Source organism: Silene latifolia, chromosome 9 (assembly GCF_048544455.1).
Source record: "Silene latifolia isolate original U9 population chromosome 9, ASM4854445v1, whole genome shotgun sequence".
Lineage (NCBI taxonomy): Eukaryota > Viridiplantae > Streptophyta > Magnoliopsida > Caryophyllales > Caryophyllaceae > Silene > Silene latifolia.
Genome location: NC_133534.1, coordinates 125,950,133 through 125,969,667, shown reverse-complemented (window position 1 = coordinate 125,969,667; position 19,535 = coordinate 125,950,133). Strand labels below are relative to the sequence as shown.

The following is a 19,535-nucleotide window of genomic DNA, read 5'->3' as shown; positions in this document are numbered from 1 at the left end:
CCCTACACTCACTTGAGTCATGACCCAAAGTTCCACAATTCTCACATATCCCACTTGGGATTGATGAGGATTCCGTCATGGCATTGACATGATGCTTCGATGATTTTGAGTTTTCCTCAAGTCTAGCCATAGCTTGTTCAAACTTCAAGTTGATTGTGTCAATGTGAGCACTAAGTTGAGCACCCAATTGAGTAACGGAGTCCACTTTATGCTTTCCTCCTCTAGTAGCCTTGCGAGGTCTACTATATTGCGAGTTATGGACCGCCATTTCCTCAATCTTGTTCCATGTTTGATTGTCATCAACTTCGGTGAACATTCCATTTGATCCCATATTGAGAATGTTCCTAGAATCTTCATATAAACCATTCCAAAATTGTTGCACTAAAAACCATTCGCTAAGTCCATGGTGAGGACATGAGCGACAAATACCCTTGAACCGCTCCCAAGCTTCATACAAAGACTCTTCATCCCTTTGCTTAAAACCCGTAATTTGAGCTCTTAGCATGTTGGTCTTTTCCGGTGGGTAGAATTTTTTGTAGAAAGCTAGAGCCAACTTCTTCCAAGAATCTATTCCAAGGGTGGCCTTATCAAGGCCCTTCAACCATTGCTTTGCGGTGCCGATTAAGGAAAAAGGAAATAAGACCCATCTTATTTGGTCTTGAGTCACGCCCGTTTAAGAGATAGCATCACAATAATCGCAAAAGGTTTCCATATGAGAATGAGGGTCCTCACTAGGCATTCCCCCGAATTGGCTCCTCTCAACTAGTTGGATGAAGGCGGACTTGGCAATAAAATTTCCGGTGAGATGTTGCGGTGTAGGAGTACCATTTGGTAGATTCTCCTCGGTGGGTATGGAGTGTGACGAGAATTTTGGCATTGTAGGTGGATTTTGTGGGATATTGTGTAATGGGTTTTCTTCTCCTTCTATTGCGAAAGGATTGACAAACTCACTAGTGGGTTGAACAACTTCACCAACACCTCTCAAATTCCTCCTAACAAGTCTCCTATTATTCGTCAAGGTTCTTTCGATTTCACGGTCAAAAGGTAACAAATCACTTTGTAACCTTCTAGACATGCAAAATATTAAACAACTCAAAAACAATTAGAACAAACCTTGAGGATTTTTACTTCCTCAAGGCGAAGAAAGACACAACTAATAACAAAAAGGAAATCTAAATCAAACAAACACCGTCCCCGGTAACGGCGCCATTTTTGATGCGATCCCGCTTAGCATTCACAAATAGATAGATGTGGTCGTTGGTCACGGTCGAATCAAAACACAATTTATAGCTTAACAAGCAACTCTACAATTAGTAAAGAGGCAAGTAAAGGTCGGATCCCAAGGGACGGGAGTTGAAATGAGATTTTTATTGTAACTAGTGGTGTCTAAGGGGTGTCACAAATTGGGTTGATGTAGAAGGTTACTAAACTAGAATAACAATGAAAATAAACAAGCAAGATGAATTAAAGGGGTGTAAACAATTGATTAAAGGCACTAAGGTGTCATGGGATCATAGGGGAATCATGGGAATTGATCATACAAACATGTTCTCAAATTATAAGCAAGCAATTATTGTTGTGATGGATTGAGTTGGGTTATATCTTACAATCCTAGGAAAGTTTGGGTCCCTGAGCCGAATCAATTAGATTGTACAACACCTACAAGTCGACTTAATCTTCCCTACTCAACAACATGCATGGTCTAATGAGACTCGAGTTGGGTTATGTCTTACAAGTCTCATTGAAAAGATAGGAGATGATAGTAAATGCAAGGATTCATAGGCTTAGCATTTCATCAAATATAACATGTGCATGAGTTGAGATCAAAACAAGCAAGCAAATAAGATATGAAAGCATATTAATTTAAGCATGAATCATTCCCCATGTTGGTTTCCCCTAATCACCCATTAACCCTAGCTAAGAGACTACTCACTCATTATCATGTTGATCATGCTAGCAAGGTTGTCAATCATACCAACAATATGAAACATGATGAATAAATGAAAGTAATTAATAATAATTAAAAAGGGATTAAGAGATTATACCTACTAATGATTCCAATAATAAAGCAAGAATAATAGAAGTACTTGAATGCTAGATTGAGAGGTTGTCAATCTCCCAATAATAACCCAAATAATCTTCAATTACCCAAAATAAAGGATGAACAAAAGAGAGATTAAAGAACTAAAACTTGGATTAAAACTTGATTAATACTTGATTACAATATTAAAGAGAGATTTGATTGATATTAACTACACTAATTATTGATAAGAAGAACATGCCCCTCTAATTAGACTAATGGGGTATTTATAGTGAAAATTAGGGAGGATGCATTAGGGTTAACTAAGGGCTAAACTAGTAATTACACTTTTTAAGTAGAGCAAGGAGACTCCGGTATTTTCTGAGAGAAGGGCTTCTCTTTTCGTAGCTTGAAGAAGGCAACCCGCGCTGTGAAGGAATCCGGGCGGATTAGGGTCGGGACGGCCGGATTTGGTCGAAGGAGTCCGAGCGGATTCTGGGGAATCCGGGCGGATTGCTTGAGGGGAATCCGAGCGGATTCCAGTGGGGCGCTCGGATTGTGGATAGGCGGGACGGGCGGATTGCGACAATCCGCTCGGATTGTCGATCGTGATACTTCTTCTTTTTCTTCCCTTTTCTTCATAAATTCCTTGGGGATTTCCTTGGGGACTCAAGGATCCTTTCTCAACATTGCTCTTCTACTATGATATGTACAAAGGCCTTCTAATCTTGTCTCTCCTTGATGCTTGGTCATTGAATTTGATTAATTTAGTCTTGTTTTGCCATGAAAATGCAAGATTCTTACTCCTTTCCTACCAAGGGATCAAAATCTCAAAGAATATGCAAAACAAAGAACTAAAGATAAGAAATGACCCAAATAAGCACTAAAAAGCATGGAAACAAGGGTAATTCGGGGGCTAAATATGCGCCAATTATGGTCACATCAAATATCCCCAAACCGAACCTTTGCTCGTCCCGAGTAAAGAGGTGACAAAGACTAGGACCAATACTAACCTATCCTAATAATATAGCCGATATGAGACAATTAGCGGGTCTCACTCCGCCCCTTCAACTCACAACAAGACAACCATGAGGTAGGATGCCTTCTTGCAAGGCAAGGTGGGTCTTGCCAAAATGGCGACACATCCAAACATTAAGCACACAAAATCACATAATGGATGCATCTACAAAAAGAATAGCCACTCCCTCATCAAGTGGCGGAAATTATCTACAAGGGAAGCAATTCAAGGGTACACAATCCTTCATAGATGCAATTTGTTCAAACTACTAAGCCTAGAAGGATACCAATAAATAACCTCCAAAATGTGTCAAGCTAGGGTACCTTTGTCCTCAATCGTTAAATGCTTTTGTCAAGAGTAGACTCCCTATGGTGTTAGAAACACTGGAGGATCGCGGAATTCCCCCTCTTGCCTAGACAAGAAGAAGGGTCGTCCCCTCTCTACCATGCACAAAAATGGATACGATGGATAAAGGGATCGTTAGATATTTGAGTTTTACTTTGGGAGTTTGCTTTTGTTTTTGTTTTTCCCCCAATTTCATGTGGCATTTGACATTTGAGAACACTTGCTTTGCCATTTCTTTTTGATTTTTGGCATTTCAATACTTGACAACTTTTTGCATTTCTTTTTGAACATTTTCAAAGTCACCCCAATTAGTAACGAGGGTGCCTTGTATTTGAAGCTTAGGAGTCTATTTTTGCTCCTCTTTTCTTTTGATGCATTTTTGCAAACTTTCTTTCATTTTTCATTTCATTGAACTCAAATTGATTTCTTTTTGTGCCCATTCCCTTTGATGACAAAAATATATGGTAGAACATGGATGATGGATGTATGGGTGCATGGTTTCAAGGGTCACCTTGGAATAAACGGTAGCCAAGGAGTTATCACACCACAAGGTACTCTTGACTAGGCCTTAAACCATGGGTCAACGGATACTAGCATGACACATCCTAGGGTGTTTTACAAGTATTCTAACAAACAAAGTCTTAAGAATAAAAAGCATCTACTAGGGCCTATATACACTTGTCAAGCTTTCCAAATAGACGGTTTCACAAAATTTTTCTAACATGCAAACTACATGCCATGATGCAACTAGCATTTATACATCCTAATGCATATGATTCTACCAACTAGTATGCCAAATAATCTAAATGCAAGTCCTAAATTCACATTGTTTATACCGCATCAATCAAAATAAAGCCACATAGTCATTAACATAAAGAGGAAAAAGGAGATTGGAAAGATCATACCATGCGGTCTTCAATATCCTCATGTCTCGGATGTGGCGTAGTCAATCAATGTGAAAAAGGATAAAACAAACACAATATATACAAGATAATATATACAAAGGAAATGAACTTGTTTTTGGGTTTTCAATTTTTCCAATTTTTATGATTTTTGAAATTTTTCATTTTTATGGGTTTTTGAATAAGAGTTAAATGTTAGAATTCCCATCCCCACACTAATATGGGCATTGTCCTCAATGGCCAAAATGATGGAAATTATGCAAAGATGATGCATGATTTCTATACTAAATGCAATTCTATACTAAGCTACACTACATGATGCATGGTTTTTGTTATGACGGAGAGGATAATTTAGATTACCTCCCGTTGTGTATGCATTAACTTTCCCAAACCGAGTGAGACATTATTGCTAATGTCCAAGGATGGGTATAGTTCATGCACACACTATGCTATGCATGAAACTAGTTTTGTCATTTTGGATTTTACAAATGGGAACAATAAGAACACCTCAATGGTACCGAGGTGTGAGTCCTTTGATGTTGCTAGGACAAAACCAACAATGATCAAAATGAAATAAAATACAAAGAGATATAGACAAACCATGTGTGGGTTAATATCCGTATACTACCCTTTAATTGCAGGACTATAACGTAAAATTTACATGTGAATATAGTCATAAAACATAAAAACGATAAAAACGATAAGGAACAAGAAATAACCTCGGGTCCTTTAAATTGCGGCGTAAAGAACAGAAATCAAAGCAGATTTCCTCCTAATCGTTACACCCAAGACTTTGTCCGAGATATGCCCTTGTGCTAGAACAGTGTTCTCCGATTGCCTTGCAATATAGGGAGAACTGATGTGAGTTTTGTCGAGATGAGAGATCTCAGGTTTTTCAGAGGAGAATACTCTTCAAAACCCTAATTTTTGTTTCAAATGATGATTAGGTTTTACAGAAGGAGGAGGTCTCCTTTTGTTCTCCTAATTCGGCCAAAACCGTGACCCACAAGGGGAAGTGGGCTTCCACTTCCTCTTGATTTTAACTCGAGGTCCTGGTTCGTTAAATACCGAAATGTATATGACGGGTTTGTATCATAAATCGTTATCGGTTATCGGAAATTAATGCATCGACTAATAATACGGGTTAGTGAATTATTAATTCGTGTCCGACAAAGCGATTTGTATAATTATATTCAATATACATTTAATTAAATATAAATCGTTTATATTTAATTTTACGAATTAATCAAGTTAATTCGCCTTAGCCCATGATATTTAATCCGTATTAAATATAATATCTCAACATCACATATTTGACTAATTACTAGTCAAATAACTCGGACTAACCGGTTAGTCAATTTTGCATCTACATGACAAGATTTTCCATCTTGTCACGTCTCTCGAACGTATCCTATAGGTGTGACTTTTAGGGACCAGTTGATCACCGCCATCCGTATGACAATAACGTCAAACTTATCTAGCAAGCCAACCGTTATTGATAAACGTGGATCAATTGATAATAATACCAAAGTATGCCCTTTGATCCTTTTAGAGGTTTATAAGTCCTTGCACTAATTGTTAAGGACACCAACCCCAACAAGCTCCCACTTGTCCGTACAAGTGTATGTGCAATGACGTTATCCGCACTAACCGGAGGACACAAGCTCCAACAAACTCCCACTTGTCCGTACAAGTGTATGTGCGATAACCGATTCTCATATTCATTTAAAAATTTCTCCCACTCAATGTAAAACAATTTGCGGATCTGGATCCGCAAAGGTCGTATTTTACAATCGATCCGTATCTAGAGTGGTTTCCCCGACTAGAGAGTAACTTAACCGATAAAACGAATCCGTATCCGAGCATGGCCATGCATTTCGATTCTGACTCCTCGGGTGGCCCCGAGAAATATCGAGTACCTGATAAAGGCTGAATATTTCCTTCAACTCGACTCCTTCCGATCTAAGCACAAAGATGAAATGACCCGAAAAAAATCTACTTGGCCCCTGTTACGGATGACCGTGAGAAAGAAACCAAAGTCACCCAAAATCTGCCGTAGTCTCAAGAGACAACGATAGTCAAGAGATTCGACTCTAAGGATCACCATGGAAGTCCTATCCACGACCGGGCAACGAATGTTATAAAACATTTAGGACTCCACGTCGATGTCACAATGGTGTCCTACGAAATATCCGTATAAATCGCCTCTGTGATTGGTCAGTCAACCGGTTGACTTATGGCTCGTTGAACCCACCATCAACCAACGTCACAAAATAATTGCCAGAGTTATCAGCTCATGTGGGCAATTAAGGACTAACAAGATATGATGTTTGTTCAGTTCACTTTGTGGTGTTCAAAATCGTCGTACAATTCCACATGAAAAACAAAATATATATATAAAATATCAAAACGATGATGTCGTATAGAGTACAAGAGAGGATGAATCTGATCCATAAAAGAGTACTACAACTTAGGAACACGTTTAATTCCCATGGAATTAACATGCCCTTCATGCTTATCTTGTCGTAATGCTTTAGTGAGAGGATCTGCTATGTTATCATCTCAGCAATCTTTTTCTATCACTACTGTCTTTTGCTCCACGTAATCCCGGATTAGATGAGCTTTCCGTTGTACATGTCTAGACTTGTTGCTAGACTTAGGCTCCTTAGCTTGGAAGATGGCACCACTATTGTCGCAATAGATGGTGATCGGGTCATTCGAACTAGGCACTACAGATAGCCCATGTAAGAATTGACGCATCCATATCGCTTCCTTTGTAGCTTCAGACGCGGCATAGTACTCGGACTCAGTCGTAGAATCTGCTGTAACAGTTTGTTTCGAACTCTTCCACTGATCGCAGCGCCATTAAGAGTAAAAACGAATCCCGACCGAGATTTCGAGTCATCACGATCCGTTTGGAAGCTAGCATCTGCAGAATCGGTTGCGCATAGCGTTCGAGAGCCTCCATAAGTCAATGCCCAATCTTTAGTCCTCCGTAGGTACTTAAGAATGTTCTTGACAGCCAGCCAATGTGGTTCACCTGGTTGCTGTTGGAATCGACTTGTCATACTCAATGCATATGCCACGTCCGGACGTGTGCATATCATGGCATACATGATTGATCCTATAGCCGAAGCATAAGGAATCCGTGTCATGCGCTCTTTCTCTTCCGGTGTCTCTGGTGCCTGAGACTTGCTCAAATGCACCCCTGGAGCCATGGGAAGGAACCCCTTCTTGGAGTTAGTCATGCTGAATCTCTCTAGGACTTTGTATGTAAGACTCTGATCGAGAGATAACATCCGTCGTGATCTATCTCGATAGATACGGATGCCTAGAATTCTTTGTGCCTCTCCCAGATCTTTCATCCGGAAATGGTTTTTCAACCATACTTTCACCGAAGTTAAGAGAGGTATGTCATTCCCAATCAGGAGTATGTCGTCAACATACAATATTAGGAAGACAATCTTGCTCCCACTCGACTTGATATATAGACATGGTTCCTCGACCGATCGAGTGAATCCATTGTCTTTTATCACTTGGTCGAAGCGATGATTCCAACTCCGTGATGCTTGCTTAAGTCCATAAATGGAACGCTTAAGCTTGCATACTTTCTTAGGATGTTCAGGATCGATGAAACCTTCGGGTTGTACCATGTACAACTCTTCCTCCAAAAAGCCGTTTAAGAAGGCGGTTTTCACATCCATTTGCCAAATTTCATAGTCATGAAAAGCGGCGATCGCTAAGATAATCCGAATGGAACGCAGCATGACTACGGGTGCAAAAATCTCATCGTAGTGCAAACCTGGCACTTGGGTGAAACCTTTAGCAACTAGTCGTGCTTTGTAGATATCTTGTTGACCTTCCACAGAATGCTTTATCTTGTAAAGCCATTTGCATTGAAGGGGACGAACCTTAGCAGGTAAGTCAACAAGATCCCACACGTTGTTCTCATACATGGAGTCCATCTCGGATTGCATGGCCTCAAGCCATAGCTTTGAGTCGAATCGGTCATGGCACCTTTATAGGTTGCGGGTTCACTACTCGTTAAGAGTAGAACGTCATCTATGTCATGTTCCTCGACCATACCGATGTATCTGTCCGGAGGAAAAGAGACTCTTCCCGACCTCCTAGGTTCCTCGGAATGTTCACATGGCCGGGATTGAAGGAATAGGTTCCTCCAATAGTTGCTCGGTATTTGGTTCTGGAATCTCCGACAGGTCGAAGGTTCTATCACTCTTTGCATTCTCGAGAAATTCCTTCTCTAAGAATGTCGCACTAGCCGCAACAAAAACACGTTGTTCGGTTGGCGAATAGAAGTAATGACCACGTGATCCTTTAGGATAACCTATAAAGTATGTCTTGACCGATCGCAGTAGAGCTTATCTTCAGTCTCCACTTGACATAAGCCTCGCAGCCCCAAACCCGTATAAAGGACAAGTTAGGGACCGTTCCCTTCCATAGTTCATATGGAGTCTTGTCAACAGCTTTAGACGGACTTCGATTAAGTATTAGAGCGGCTGACAAAAGAGCATAACCCCATAATGAATCGGGTAAAACCGTGTGACTCATCATGGATCGAACCATATCAAGTAGTGTTCGATTTCTCCGTTCGGACACACCATTCAGTGAGGTGTTCCAGTGGAGTTAATCGTAGGGCAATCCCACAATCCTTTAGGTGTTGATCAAACTCGTGAGAAAGATACTCGCCACCACGATCCGAACGCAGTGTGTTTTAATCTTTCTACCTAATAGGTTCTGTACCCTATTTTGGTATTCCTTGAATTTCTCAAAGGATTCACTTTTGTGCTTCATTAAGTAGACATAGCCATATCTACTCAAATCGTCCGTGAAAGTGATGAAATACCTATAGCCTTCTCGTGCGGTGATTGACATAGGACCACATACATCCGTGTGTATGAGCCCTAATAGGTCGGCAGCGCGCATTCCAACACCTTTGAAGGAAATCCGAGTCATCTTACCGATGAGACATGATTCACACGTGCCAAATGATTGAAAATCAAAAGCCGAGATAGCTCCATGTTTGATGAGCTGTTTTACGCGTTTCTCATTAATGTGTCCCATACGGCAGTGCCATAGATACGTTTGATCTTTGTCACCAACCTTTAACTTTTTATTCATTATGTGTAATATTTCCGAGGTCTGATCTAAAACATAAATTCCGTTCATGGAAACTGCCTTGCCGTAAATCATATCGTGTAATGAGAAAATGCAAGCATTGTTTTCTATTACAAATGAAAAACCAAGTTTATCAAGCGCAGAACTAAATAATGTTTTTCGAAAGACTAGGAACATAATAGCAATCATATAATGATAACTCAAATCCGCTTGGAAGCTGGATCACATATGTCCCCTTGGAGATGGCAAAATACTCTTGCTCCATTCCCAACACGCAAGTCCACCTCACCCTTTACGAGGGGTTCGATGTTTCGGAGCCCCTGCACATGATTACACAGATGAGAACCACAACCAGTATCAAGTACCCAAGTTCCGTAACTTGCGTGGTTAATCTCAATCATATGAATAAAAGTAGAAGAGAGAGAAGACATACCAACAGGTTTAACACGACCCGCCTTTAAGTCCTCATGATAAACAGGACATGTGCGTCTCCAATGCCCAATCTTGTGGCAATGATGGCATTCCATGTTTTCACTCTTGCTCTTTGTCATGCCTGATGAGTTACTCGCCTCACCAGACCACTCTTCCCCCCGAACCCGACTTCTTGAACTTCGCCTTACCTCTCATTAGGTTTGCACGAGCTTTGCCCTTACCTTTCCCTTTGTTTGACACAACGAGAACATCCTGTTTCGAACTCCCACTGAACTTCATGTCCTTCTCGGTCTGTACGAGGAGGGAGTGCAATTCATGGGGAGTTTTCTTCAAATCATTCATATAGTAATTCGCTCTGAATTGCGAATAACCATCGTGGAGTGAGTGAAGAATACGGTCGATAACAATATTCTCGCTGATGTTACGATTAAAGGTCTCCGGTTTCTCGACATTCTCAATCATGCTGAGAATGTGTGGGCTAACCGGTTGGCCCTTCCGGAGTCTCGCATCAAAGAAGCGAGTGGTATGCTCATAGGTCACGATTCTCGGTGCTTTCGAGAATTCCTTAGTGAGCGTGGTGAAAATCTTGTTTGCACCTTGGGCTATGAAGCGTTTATGCAAATTGGGTTCCATTGCAAAAATAAGTACGTTCTTTACCGCACCCGCTTCTAAAGCGAAATCGTTATACTCGTTGATTTCGTTAATTCCGGCCGTGGGGCCTGGGTTTAACGGCATGGGCTCAAGCGGATATCCGAGCTTCCGTCGGCAGCGGCAACATTCCGTAATGTCGCCTCCCGATCCGCGAAGTTGGATCCGTCATTCTTGATCCGAGTAGACCGATTCATCCGACTCATGAAGATCCTAAGCCAGGACTCACGGTCCAATGTGGCACTTGGCATTGGGTTATCACTTGAACCAGCCATTTGTTGTTTAGTAGTTTAATACGTGATCTACACTGAAAAAGAAGAAAAACAAAACGAAATAAGCAACTCATCGAGGTGATTTAAGTCTATTTTAAAATTCATTTTAAACATGTAGACTCTTGCACTTGCATAATTGATCTCCCTCAAGAATGATACAAGTGATCCCAAGACTCAATTTCTGTAAATTGATAAGCCAACTGTTTAGCTAATTCTTCCGGAAGAACTCTTGGTCGATAGATTTCCGTAAATCCTATCTATAGTCCACCATGATCACAGGATCGTACGAGTGACCATAGTGTTGAGATAAAATAGGTCAATCGGTTCCAACTTACCCGACGTAGAAGGGGTCATAGTATGCCTACCGACGAAGAAGGGACTCATTGGAGTTTGACCTATAAAGACCGTTCTCAATTTTAGTTTATACGAGGAAGATCCCATCAACAAAATTATAATTCATTTTAAGTGAACGAATAACTAGCGTCTGTCGTGAATGAATTTATTTGGATGATGGCTTAAAACGTGTGACATGAGAATGTCAATGAAAACTAACTCGTGACCTCTATATGTGTCAGTTTTCATGCAATAATTAGGTGGTTTGGTTTTTAGGCGGAAAATGATGCAAATTATCGTAACAATAAATAAATAAAGTAATGCAATACGTAAATAAAAAATTTCCTAGTGTGGCCTATCCTAGTAAAAGAACATAATACAACTTTGGAATCCACCGTTGGACCCGAAAAGCTTGTCTTGATGTTCCATCTTGATCCAAGTAGCGGGAGTGAGCATCTGGTCTCCATCTTTGGTCTTCTCAAAAATTACAAATTTATAATTGCAAAATATAAACCTATTTACATTCTAATTAAAACTGTAATTACAAGTGAAAAATCCAAAACGGAGATACAAGATCTCAAAATACAACCAAGACCGTGTTCCATCATTACGGTAACACGTTCTACTAAGGCCACACTAAGTTACAACCGCTTGTAAAATTAAATACGTAATTAAAAGGCATTCACGGCATTCATAAATTAACGATAAATAAAAAAGCATCAACTAAAAACAAATTCATTCGTGACATAATTCCGTAATTATGTTAAATTTATCCAAACCACCTTTTAATGATTAAAATTCATGTGATAAAACCGCTTCTATCATTTAATTTTAATCCATTACAATCCGTCATTTTAAAGACGCTTTAAAACAACTATATGGTACGTGAGTGAACTGATTCACTATTAAGCGAGTGTACTATATCCGTATAAAGTACATATAGAAGCCAAAAGAAAATTTAAATCAAAGAAACAAATTTTCAAAGCTTTTAAAGAAGAAATCCCTCGATCCAGGGACATGAGTGCTCGATCGAGGAACTAAAAGGGTCGATCGATCAACTCGCAAGTCGATCGAGGGGTATGCTAATCGGGGAGCACTCGATCGACTAAACGGAGGTCGATCGAGAGCTTATATCAACAAATCTACTCGATCGAGTACGAGGACAACTCGATCGAGCAGAGGGGTTTTGAAAGCAGGTCGATCGAGTACAACAGGGACTCGATCGAGCAAAAGGTTTTTAAAACAGGGTCGATCGAGTACAACAGGGACTCGATCGAGCAAAAACAAGATGAAACGAAAGACTCGATCGAGTAGAAATACGCTCGATCGAATGCTTATATGGCTGAAACTTCAAAACCCTCGTGAAAACATATTTCGAGACAAAATCAATTGCAAATTCGATCAAAAACGCATTAAAACAAATTTGACAATTGACAAAAACTTGACATGTTGCTATAATCTCCGTATAAAATAACAACATGTAAAAACAACATGAAATTTGAAACAAAACAAATAGTGTAAAACATGGCACGGTTTGGTTTTCGAGACAAAACAACAACAAGAGCAACCGTGTAAACAAGACACGGTTCCCAAAGCAACCAAAAACGCAGCAATTAAAAAAATTTCTGCCGAGAAAAAAATATGGTCTGCCAGTGAAAAAATGTGAGCCGAGACATTTTTTTAACCATAAATCATCGTTTCAACAATCGTTTGATGAAAAACACATATAAAATTTTACGTGGCCTCGCTCTGATACCACTTGTGGGTTAATATCCGTATACTACCCTTTAATTGCAGGACTATAACGTAAAATTTACATGTGAATATAGTCATAAAACATAAAAACGATAAAAACGATAAGGAACAAGAAATAACCTCGGGTCCTTTAAATTGCGGCGTAAAGAACATAAATCAAAGCAGATTTCCTCCTAATCGTTACACCCAAGACTTTGTCCGAGATATGCCCTTGTGCTAGAACAGTGTTCTCCGATTGCCTTGCAATATAGGGAGAACTGATGTGAGTTTTGTCGAGATGAGAGATCTCAGGTTTTTCAGAGGAGAATACTCTTCAAAACCCTAATTTTTGTTTCAAATGATGATTAGGTTTTACAGAAGGAGGAGGTCTCCTTTTGTTCTCCTAATTCGGCCAAAACCGTGACCCACAAGGGGAAGTGGGCTTCCACTTCCTCTTGATTTTAACTCGAGGTCCGGTTCGTTAAATACTTTTGAAATGTATATGACGGGTTTGTATCATAAATCTGTTATCGGTTATCGGAAATTAAGGCATCAGCTAATAATACGGGTTAGTTGAATTATTAATTCGTGTCCGACAAAGCAAAAGATATGTATAATTATATTCAATATACATTTAATTAAATATAAATCGTTTATATTTAATTTTACGAATTAATTAATTAATTCGCCTTAGCCCATGATATTTAATCCGTATTAAATATAATATCTCAACATCACATATTTTACTAATTACTAGTCAAATAACTCGACTAACTGGTTAGTCAATTTTGCATCTACATGACAAGATTTCCATCTTTGTCACGTCTCTCGAACGTATCCTATAGGTGTGACTTTTAGGGACCAGTTGATCACCGCCATCTGTATGACAATAACGTCAAACTTATCTAGCAAGCCAACCGTTATTGATAAACGTGGATCAACTGATAATAATACCAAAGTATGCCCTTTGATCCTTTTAGAGGTTTATAAGTCCTTGCACTAACTGTTAAGGACACCAACCCCAACACCATGGGAGTGTAGGAGTCTCCAAGGCTTGCTAGTCTTCCATCACGCTATCATCATCACCACTTCCCTCATGAGAAGTGGTCACATTGCCACTTTCCTTGTCACTTTCTTCCTCATCTTCTTCCTCATCATCATCATCTCTTTCTCCTTCCATTGCTTCTTCCTCAATATTATCATCAACTTCTTCATCATTTCCAACAACCTCATTATCTCCCACCACGTCCCTAGATGCACCCGGAAATAAGACTTCTCTATCCGCCCAACTAGGCAAAGGACAAGATGGATCAAGGAGTCCTTGCCTAGCTAGATGTAGGAGGGGTGGATATTGAGCCAAATACGCATTTTTCCGATCTTCATGGGCTTGCTTGTGCATTGCTTGCATAAGAAGAGTCACATAGTCTTTCCCAATTTCAATTCCTTCCGGCTTGAACTCTTCATACTCAAAGGGGTAAGGTGGTATGATAATGGAAGAGGAGGGGTTTCAAGATCACCCTTTTGTTGTTGAATGATATACTCGGCTTCTTCGGAAAGGGGAAGTAGATAATTGGTCCGGTGGACACTTAGGCGACAAATCTTCGAGGGCAAGGTGAACGATCTAGCTTCACGAGTTAGCCATCCATATTTAGTGTCAAGGGGGTTATGGGCAACCCACTTGAACTTGTTGATCATAATGTGCATATCAATAAGATGGCCATCTTCCTTTGCTTTTTACTTCTTATCCTTATTGAAATTAGGATCAAAGTGCTTAGCTAGGACCGTGACTAGCCCGCCATTGACAATAACGGTCGTGCCCTTCTTCCCATTATCAACATTAAGCCATCTATCAACCAATAGCCTCAAAGAATTGTAAGGCTTGGTGTGAATTCTTCCGATATTCAAAGCCGATTCAAGGAGAATAAAATCGAGTCTTGTGAAATGATTGGTGTCTTTCCTAGCAATTATGGTATTTCCCACAACCTTGTGCCATACTCTTATGCCCGGATGATGGACCAAAAGAGCATGACATGCATGAAAATCCTCAAATTTCTTCCCGGAGATTGCCTCCCAAAGAGGTTCGGGGTCATACTTTCCATAACTCTTGAAATAGCTTTCTTTATCACTAAGACCTAAAATTTCACCCAATTCCTTAAAGGTAATGCGTCTACTAACATTAGCTAGACGAAACTCAATATTTTCCCTATTCTCAACTTTGGTGACTTTCAAAGAACTTAAAAATTCCAAGACAAGGGAGGGGTATGTTAATTCCTTTGTTTCAAACAATTTGTCCAACCCCATGGCTTTGAAAAAGGCTTTTGTTTGTTCAAGAACACCCAATTTTTCCAAGGCATCTTTACATATGAATTTGGTGGATTGTAATGACTTCATAGCAAACTTGACAAAGGTATTTCTATGGGTATCGGAAATAAAAGTTACCTCCGGATAATGCAAAAGTTGATTAATTACCGGAGTAGAGGATGTTGATGGTCCCATAGAAGGTTGTTGTTGTTGTTGCACTTCCAAGTTTGGTGTTGCCACCACCATAGCCAAAGCTTTCTTTGTTTGAAGAGCCTTTTGCCTTTGTGAGAGTGCCTTAGCCTTTGGTGCCTTGGTTGCCTTTGTTGCACCCTTAGTCCTTGCCATTGATGAGCTTAACCAAGAAAAGAATGAAAAATCTTCAATATGTAGGATGCCCAAATCGATTTGAAGGTGAAAGGCTTTGCCTTTATGAAAACAAAAATCGACTCAAAGGTTGAAGATTTGGTTCTTGGTTTTGATTTTTGTTGAAGAAGGAGTGATTAAATTGTTGTTGGAAGGGTGGTTTGATTTGTTTTTGTTGAATGTTGTTGAGGGTTTTTGTTTTTATGATGGAGAGGATGAGGGTTTTGATGTTGTGGGTAGTGTTTATGAATGAATGAGTGAATGAATGAAGGTGGGAGGGGTTATAAAGGGGCCGAAATTTTTCGAAACTGCAGGTGCAATCCGTGCGGATTAGGTACAATCCGTGCGGATTCTGCTTCTTCAATCTTTGCGAAATCTCGCCTAAAGACGGGCGGATTTGGTACAATCCGCTCGGATTGTCTGAACACGGGACGTGCGGATTTCTCCAAAGACGGACGGATTTCAGTCCAGAGATTTTTGCTTGTTTTCCTCAGCTGCAAAGACGGGCGTCTTTTTTACAAGACGGCCGGATTCTTCAAGACGGGCGGATTTTTTGGAATCCGCTCGGATTCTTTAACAGTGGGAAAATTTTAATTTTCAGCTCAGTTCAAGACGGGCGTCTTTTGGTCAGGACGCTCGGATTGCACAAGACGGGCGGATTTTTGGGAATCCGCTCGGATTCTGGGCCTTTGTACCCGGATTCATTCCATTCGTGCACAATGCATTTCCCTTTACCATTCTTCCATTCTTCTTCATTTCTTTTGTTCTTCATTGTGGGGGCATTACTAAGGCATGGATAGCCTAGGCAATTCCCATCCCCACACTAAGGTAAAGCACTACACATCAATTGAAATCGTTAGTCCCTCCCTCACTTCTCTCTTACATGACAATTATTTTGATCAAAGTAAATAAAAATCCAAAAATGACAAAAATGCAATACAAGAATTGAAATGTAAGTTAGGGAGTTAGAAATATTTACAAGTGGTGGTTTAGGGAGGACTCCACCAAACTCTCATTCTTGATGAGATGTCAAGGGGGCATGTTCAAGGTGTTGTTGATGTTGCTCAACACCTTGAAAAAGTAATCAAAAGCTTGTTCATTATTATAATAAAGGTCCTCAATAGACCGTGGCCCTTGTTGTTGATCATGATCGATGGCATGCCCAATGTAGGGATTAAAAATTCCTTCAAATTCGTCGTCCCAAAGACCACAAACTTCATTGAGTTGATCATTGAAAATCTCTTGCTTAGATGGAGACAACTCTCCCAATTTCTTCTCTTGGCCAATGAGGCCATCCTCTTCTTCCTTGGTTGATTTTGATGAGCTTTGAAAGCTCTCCTTGTCACAATTCACTTGCTCTTTGAATGGAGGATCTTCAATTTTCTTCCTCCATTGGAGTTCCGATTTCTTCCTTTCATCTTTTCGGCTATAGTGATCAATCATGAAACATGGCTCATGCAAACGAGGAGCTCTCATGGTCTTATCAAGATTAAAAGTTATGCTTTCATCTCCCACTTCTAGAGTGAGCTCTCCATGTTTCACATCAATCACCGCACCGGCGGTGTGTAGGAAAGGTCTTCCTAGGATGATTGGAATGTTGGAATCTTCCTCCATATCAACAATGACAAAGTCCACCGGGATGAAAAACTTCCCAATTCGCACGGGGACATCTTCCCATATCCCTAATGGTGTCTTCGTCGATCTATCGGCCATTTGAAGTGTGATGTTGGTGCATTTAAGCTCTCCCATTCCCAACCTTTTACTTACCGAGTATGGCATGACACTCACACTAGCCCCTAGATCACATAAGGCTTTGTTGATCGTCGTGTCGCCAATGGTACACGGTATTGAGAAGCTTCCCGGATCCTTTAACTTTGGAGGTGAACTCCCTTGAATTATTGCACTACTCACCTTAGTGAAGGCGATAGTCTCAAGTTTCCGGATCGACTTCTTCTTTGTGAGGATATCTTTCATGTACTTTGCATAGGCCGGAACGTGGTTGATTAATTCCGTGAAAGGAATTGAGACTTCTAAATTCTTCACAATTTCCATGAACTTTCCAAGTTGATCATCAAATTTGGGCTTGGCTTGACGACTTGGAAAAGGAAGTCTAATCACAATGGGCTCCTTCTCTTTGGCCTTGTCTTCATTTTTCTTTGAACTTTCTTCTTTTGATGATTCTCCATCTTTGGAGTTTTGCACAATTTCTTCCTTTTCACTAGCTTCCACAACTTCATCCTCAACTTGCTTCTTCGGTGCTTCATACCTTGTACCACTTCTCAAGTGAATGGCACTAACCGTTTCATGTCTAGGGGGATTACTTTGAGGTGGTAATTGCCCCTTTTGTCTTTGTGAGCTTGAAGATGCTAGTTGAGTCAATTGTGTTTCCAACATCTTGGTGTGAGCTAGAATGTTGTTGATGGTGGTTTCTTTTGCTTGGCTATCTTTTTGCATTTGGGTGAAAAATTCTTGTTGATTCTTTTGCATTTGGAGGACCGCTTTTTGGACATCAAAGCCTTGGTCATTTTGGTGATTGTATGGATTTTGATTTTGGTAACCTTGGTTTTGATTGTAAAAGGGTCTTTGATTTTGGTTTCTCATGGGTGGTGGAGTGTATGTTGTTTGAGGGTTTTGAACATTTTGGCTCTTGTATGAGAGATTTGGATGGAACTTGGTGTTTTCATTGTAAAAAATTGAATAAGGGGTACCACTCTTGTAAGCTTGGAAAGCATTAACTTGTTCGGTTGTTCCCCTACACTCACTTGAGTCATGACCCAAAGTTCCACAATTCTCACATATCCCACTTGGGATTGATGAGGATTCCGTCATGGCATTGACATGATGCTTCGATGATTTTGAGTTTTCCTCAAGTCTAGCCATAGCTTGTTCAAACTTCAAGTTGATTGTGTCAATGTGAGCACTAAGTTGAGCACCCAATTGAGTAACGGAGTCCACTTTATGCTTTCCTCCTCTAGTAGCCTTGCGAGGTCTACTATATTGCGAGTTATGGACCGCCATTTCCTCAATCTTGTTCCATGTTTGATTGTCATCAACTTCGGTGAACATTCCATTTGATCCCATATTGAGAATGTTCCTAGAATCTTCATATAAACCATTCCAAAATTGTTGCACTAAAAACCATTCGCTAAGTCCATGGTGAGGACATGAGCGACAAATACCCTTGAACCGCTCCCAAGCTTCATACAAAGACTCTTCATCCCTTTGCTTAAAACCCGTAATTTGAGCTCTTAGCATGTTGGTCTTTTCCGATGGGTAGAATTTTTTGTAGAAAGCTAGAGCCAACTTCTTCCAAGAATCTATTCCAAGGGTGGCCTTATCAAGGCCCTTCAACCATTGCTTTGCGGTGCCGATTAAGGAAAAAGGAAATAAGACCCATCTTATTTGGTCTTGAGTCACGCCCGTTTAAGAGATAGCATCACAATAATCGCAAAAGGTTTCCATATGAGAATGAGGGTCCTCACTAGGCATTCCCCCGAATTGGCTCCTCTCAACTAGTTGGATGAAGGCGGACTTGGCAATAAAATTTCCGGTGAGATGTTGCGGTGTAGGAGTACCATTTGGTAGATTCTCCTCGGTGGGTATGGAGTGTGACGAGAATTTTGGCATTGTAGGTGGATTTTGTGGGATATTGTGTAATGGGTTTTCTTCTCCTTCTATTGCGAAAGGATTGACAAACTCACTAGTGGGTTGAACAACTTCACCAACACCTCTCAAATTCCTCCTAACAAGTCTCCTATTATTCGTCAAGGTTCTTTCGATTTCACGGTCAAAAGGTAACAAATCACTTTGTAACCTTCTAGACATGCAAAATATTAAACAACTCAAAAACAATTAGAACAAACCTTGAGGATTTTTACTTCCTCAAGGCGAAGAAAGACACAACTAATAACAAAAAGGAAATCTAAATCAAACAAACACCGTCCCCGGTAACGGCGCCATTTTTGATGCGATCCCGCTTAGCATTCACAAATAGATAGATGTGGTCGTTGGTCACGGTCGAATCAAAACAC

General features: G+C 40.3%; 2 non-coding genes across 2 annotated transcripts; both read left to right on the top strand.

Moving 5' to 3' along the window:
- Window positions 1-398: 398 nt before the first annotated feature.
- LOC141602839 (small nucleolar RNA R71) lies at window positions 399-505 on the top strand. The gene has a single exon (XR_012524747.1). It is a non-coding gene; the product is annotated as a small nucleolar RNA R71 (small nucleolar RNA).
- An 18,147-nt stretch (window positions 506-18,652) lies between these two features.
- On the top strand, window positions 18,653-18,759 carry LOC141602838 (small nucleolar RNA R71). Its single transcript, XR_012524746.1, has one exon. It is a non-coding gene; the product is annotated as a small nucleolar RNA R71 (small nucleolar RNA).
- Window positions 18,760-19,535: the final 776 nt, after the last annotated feature.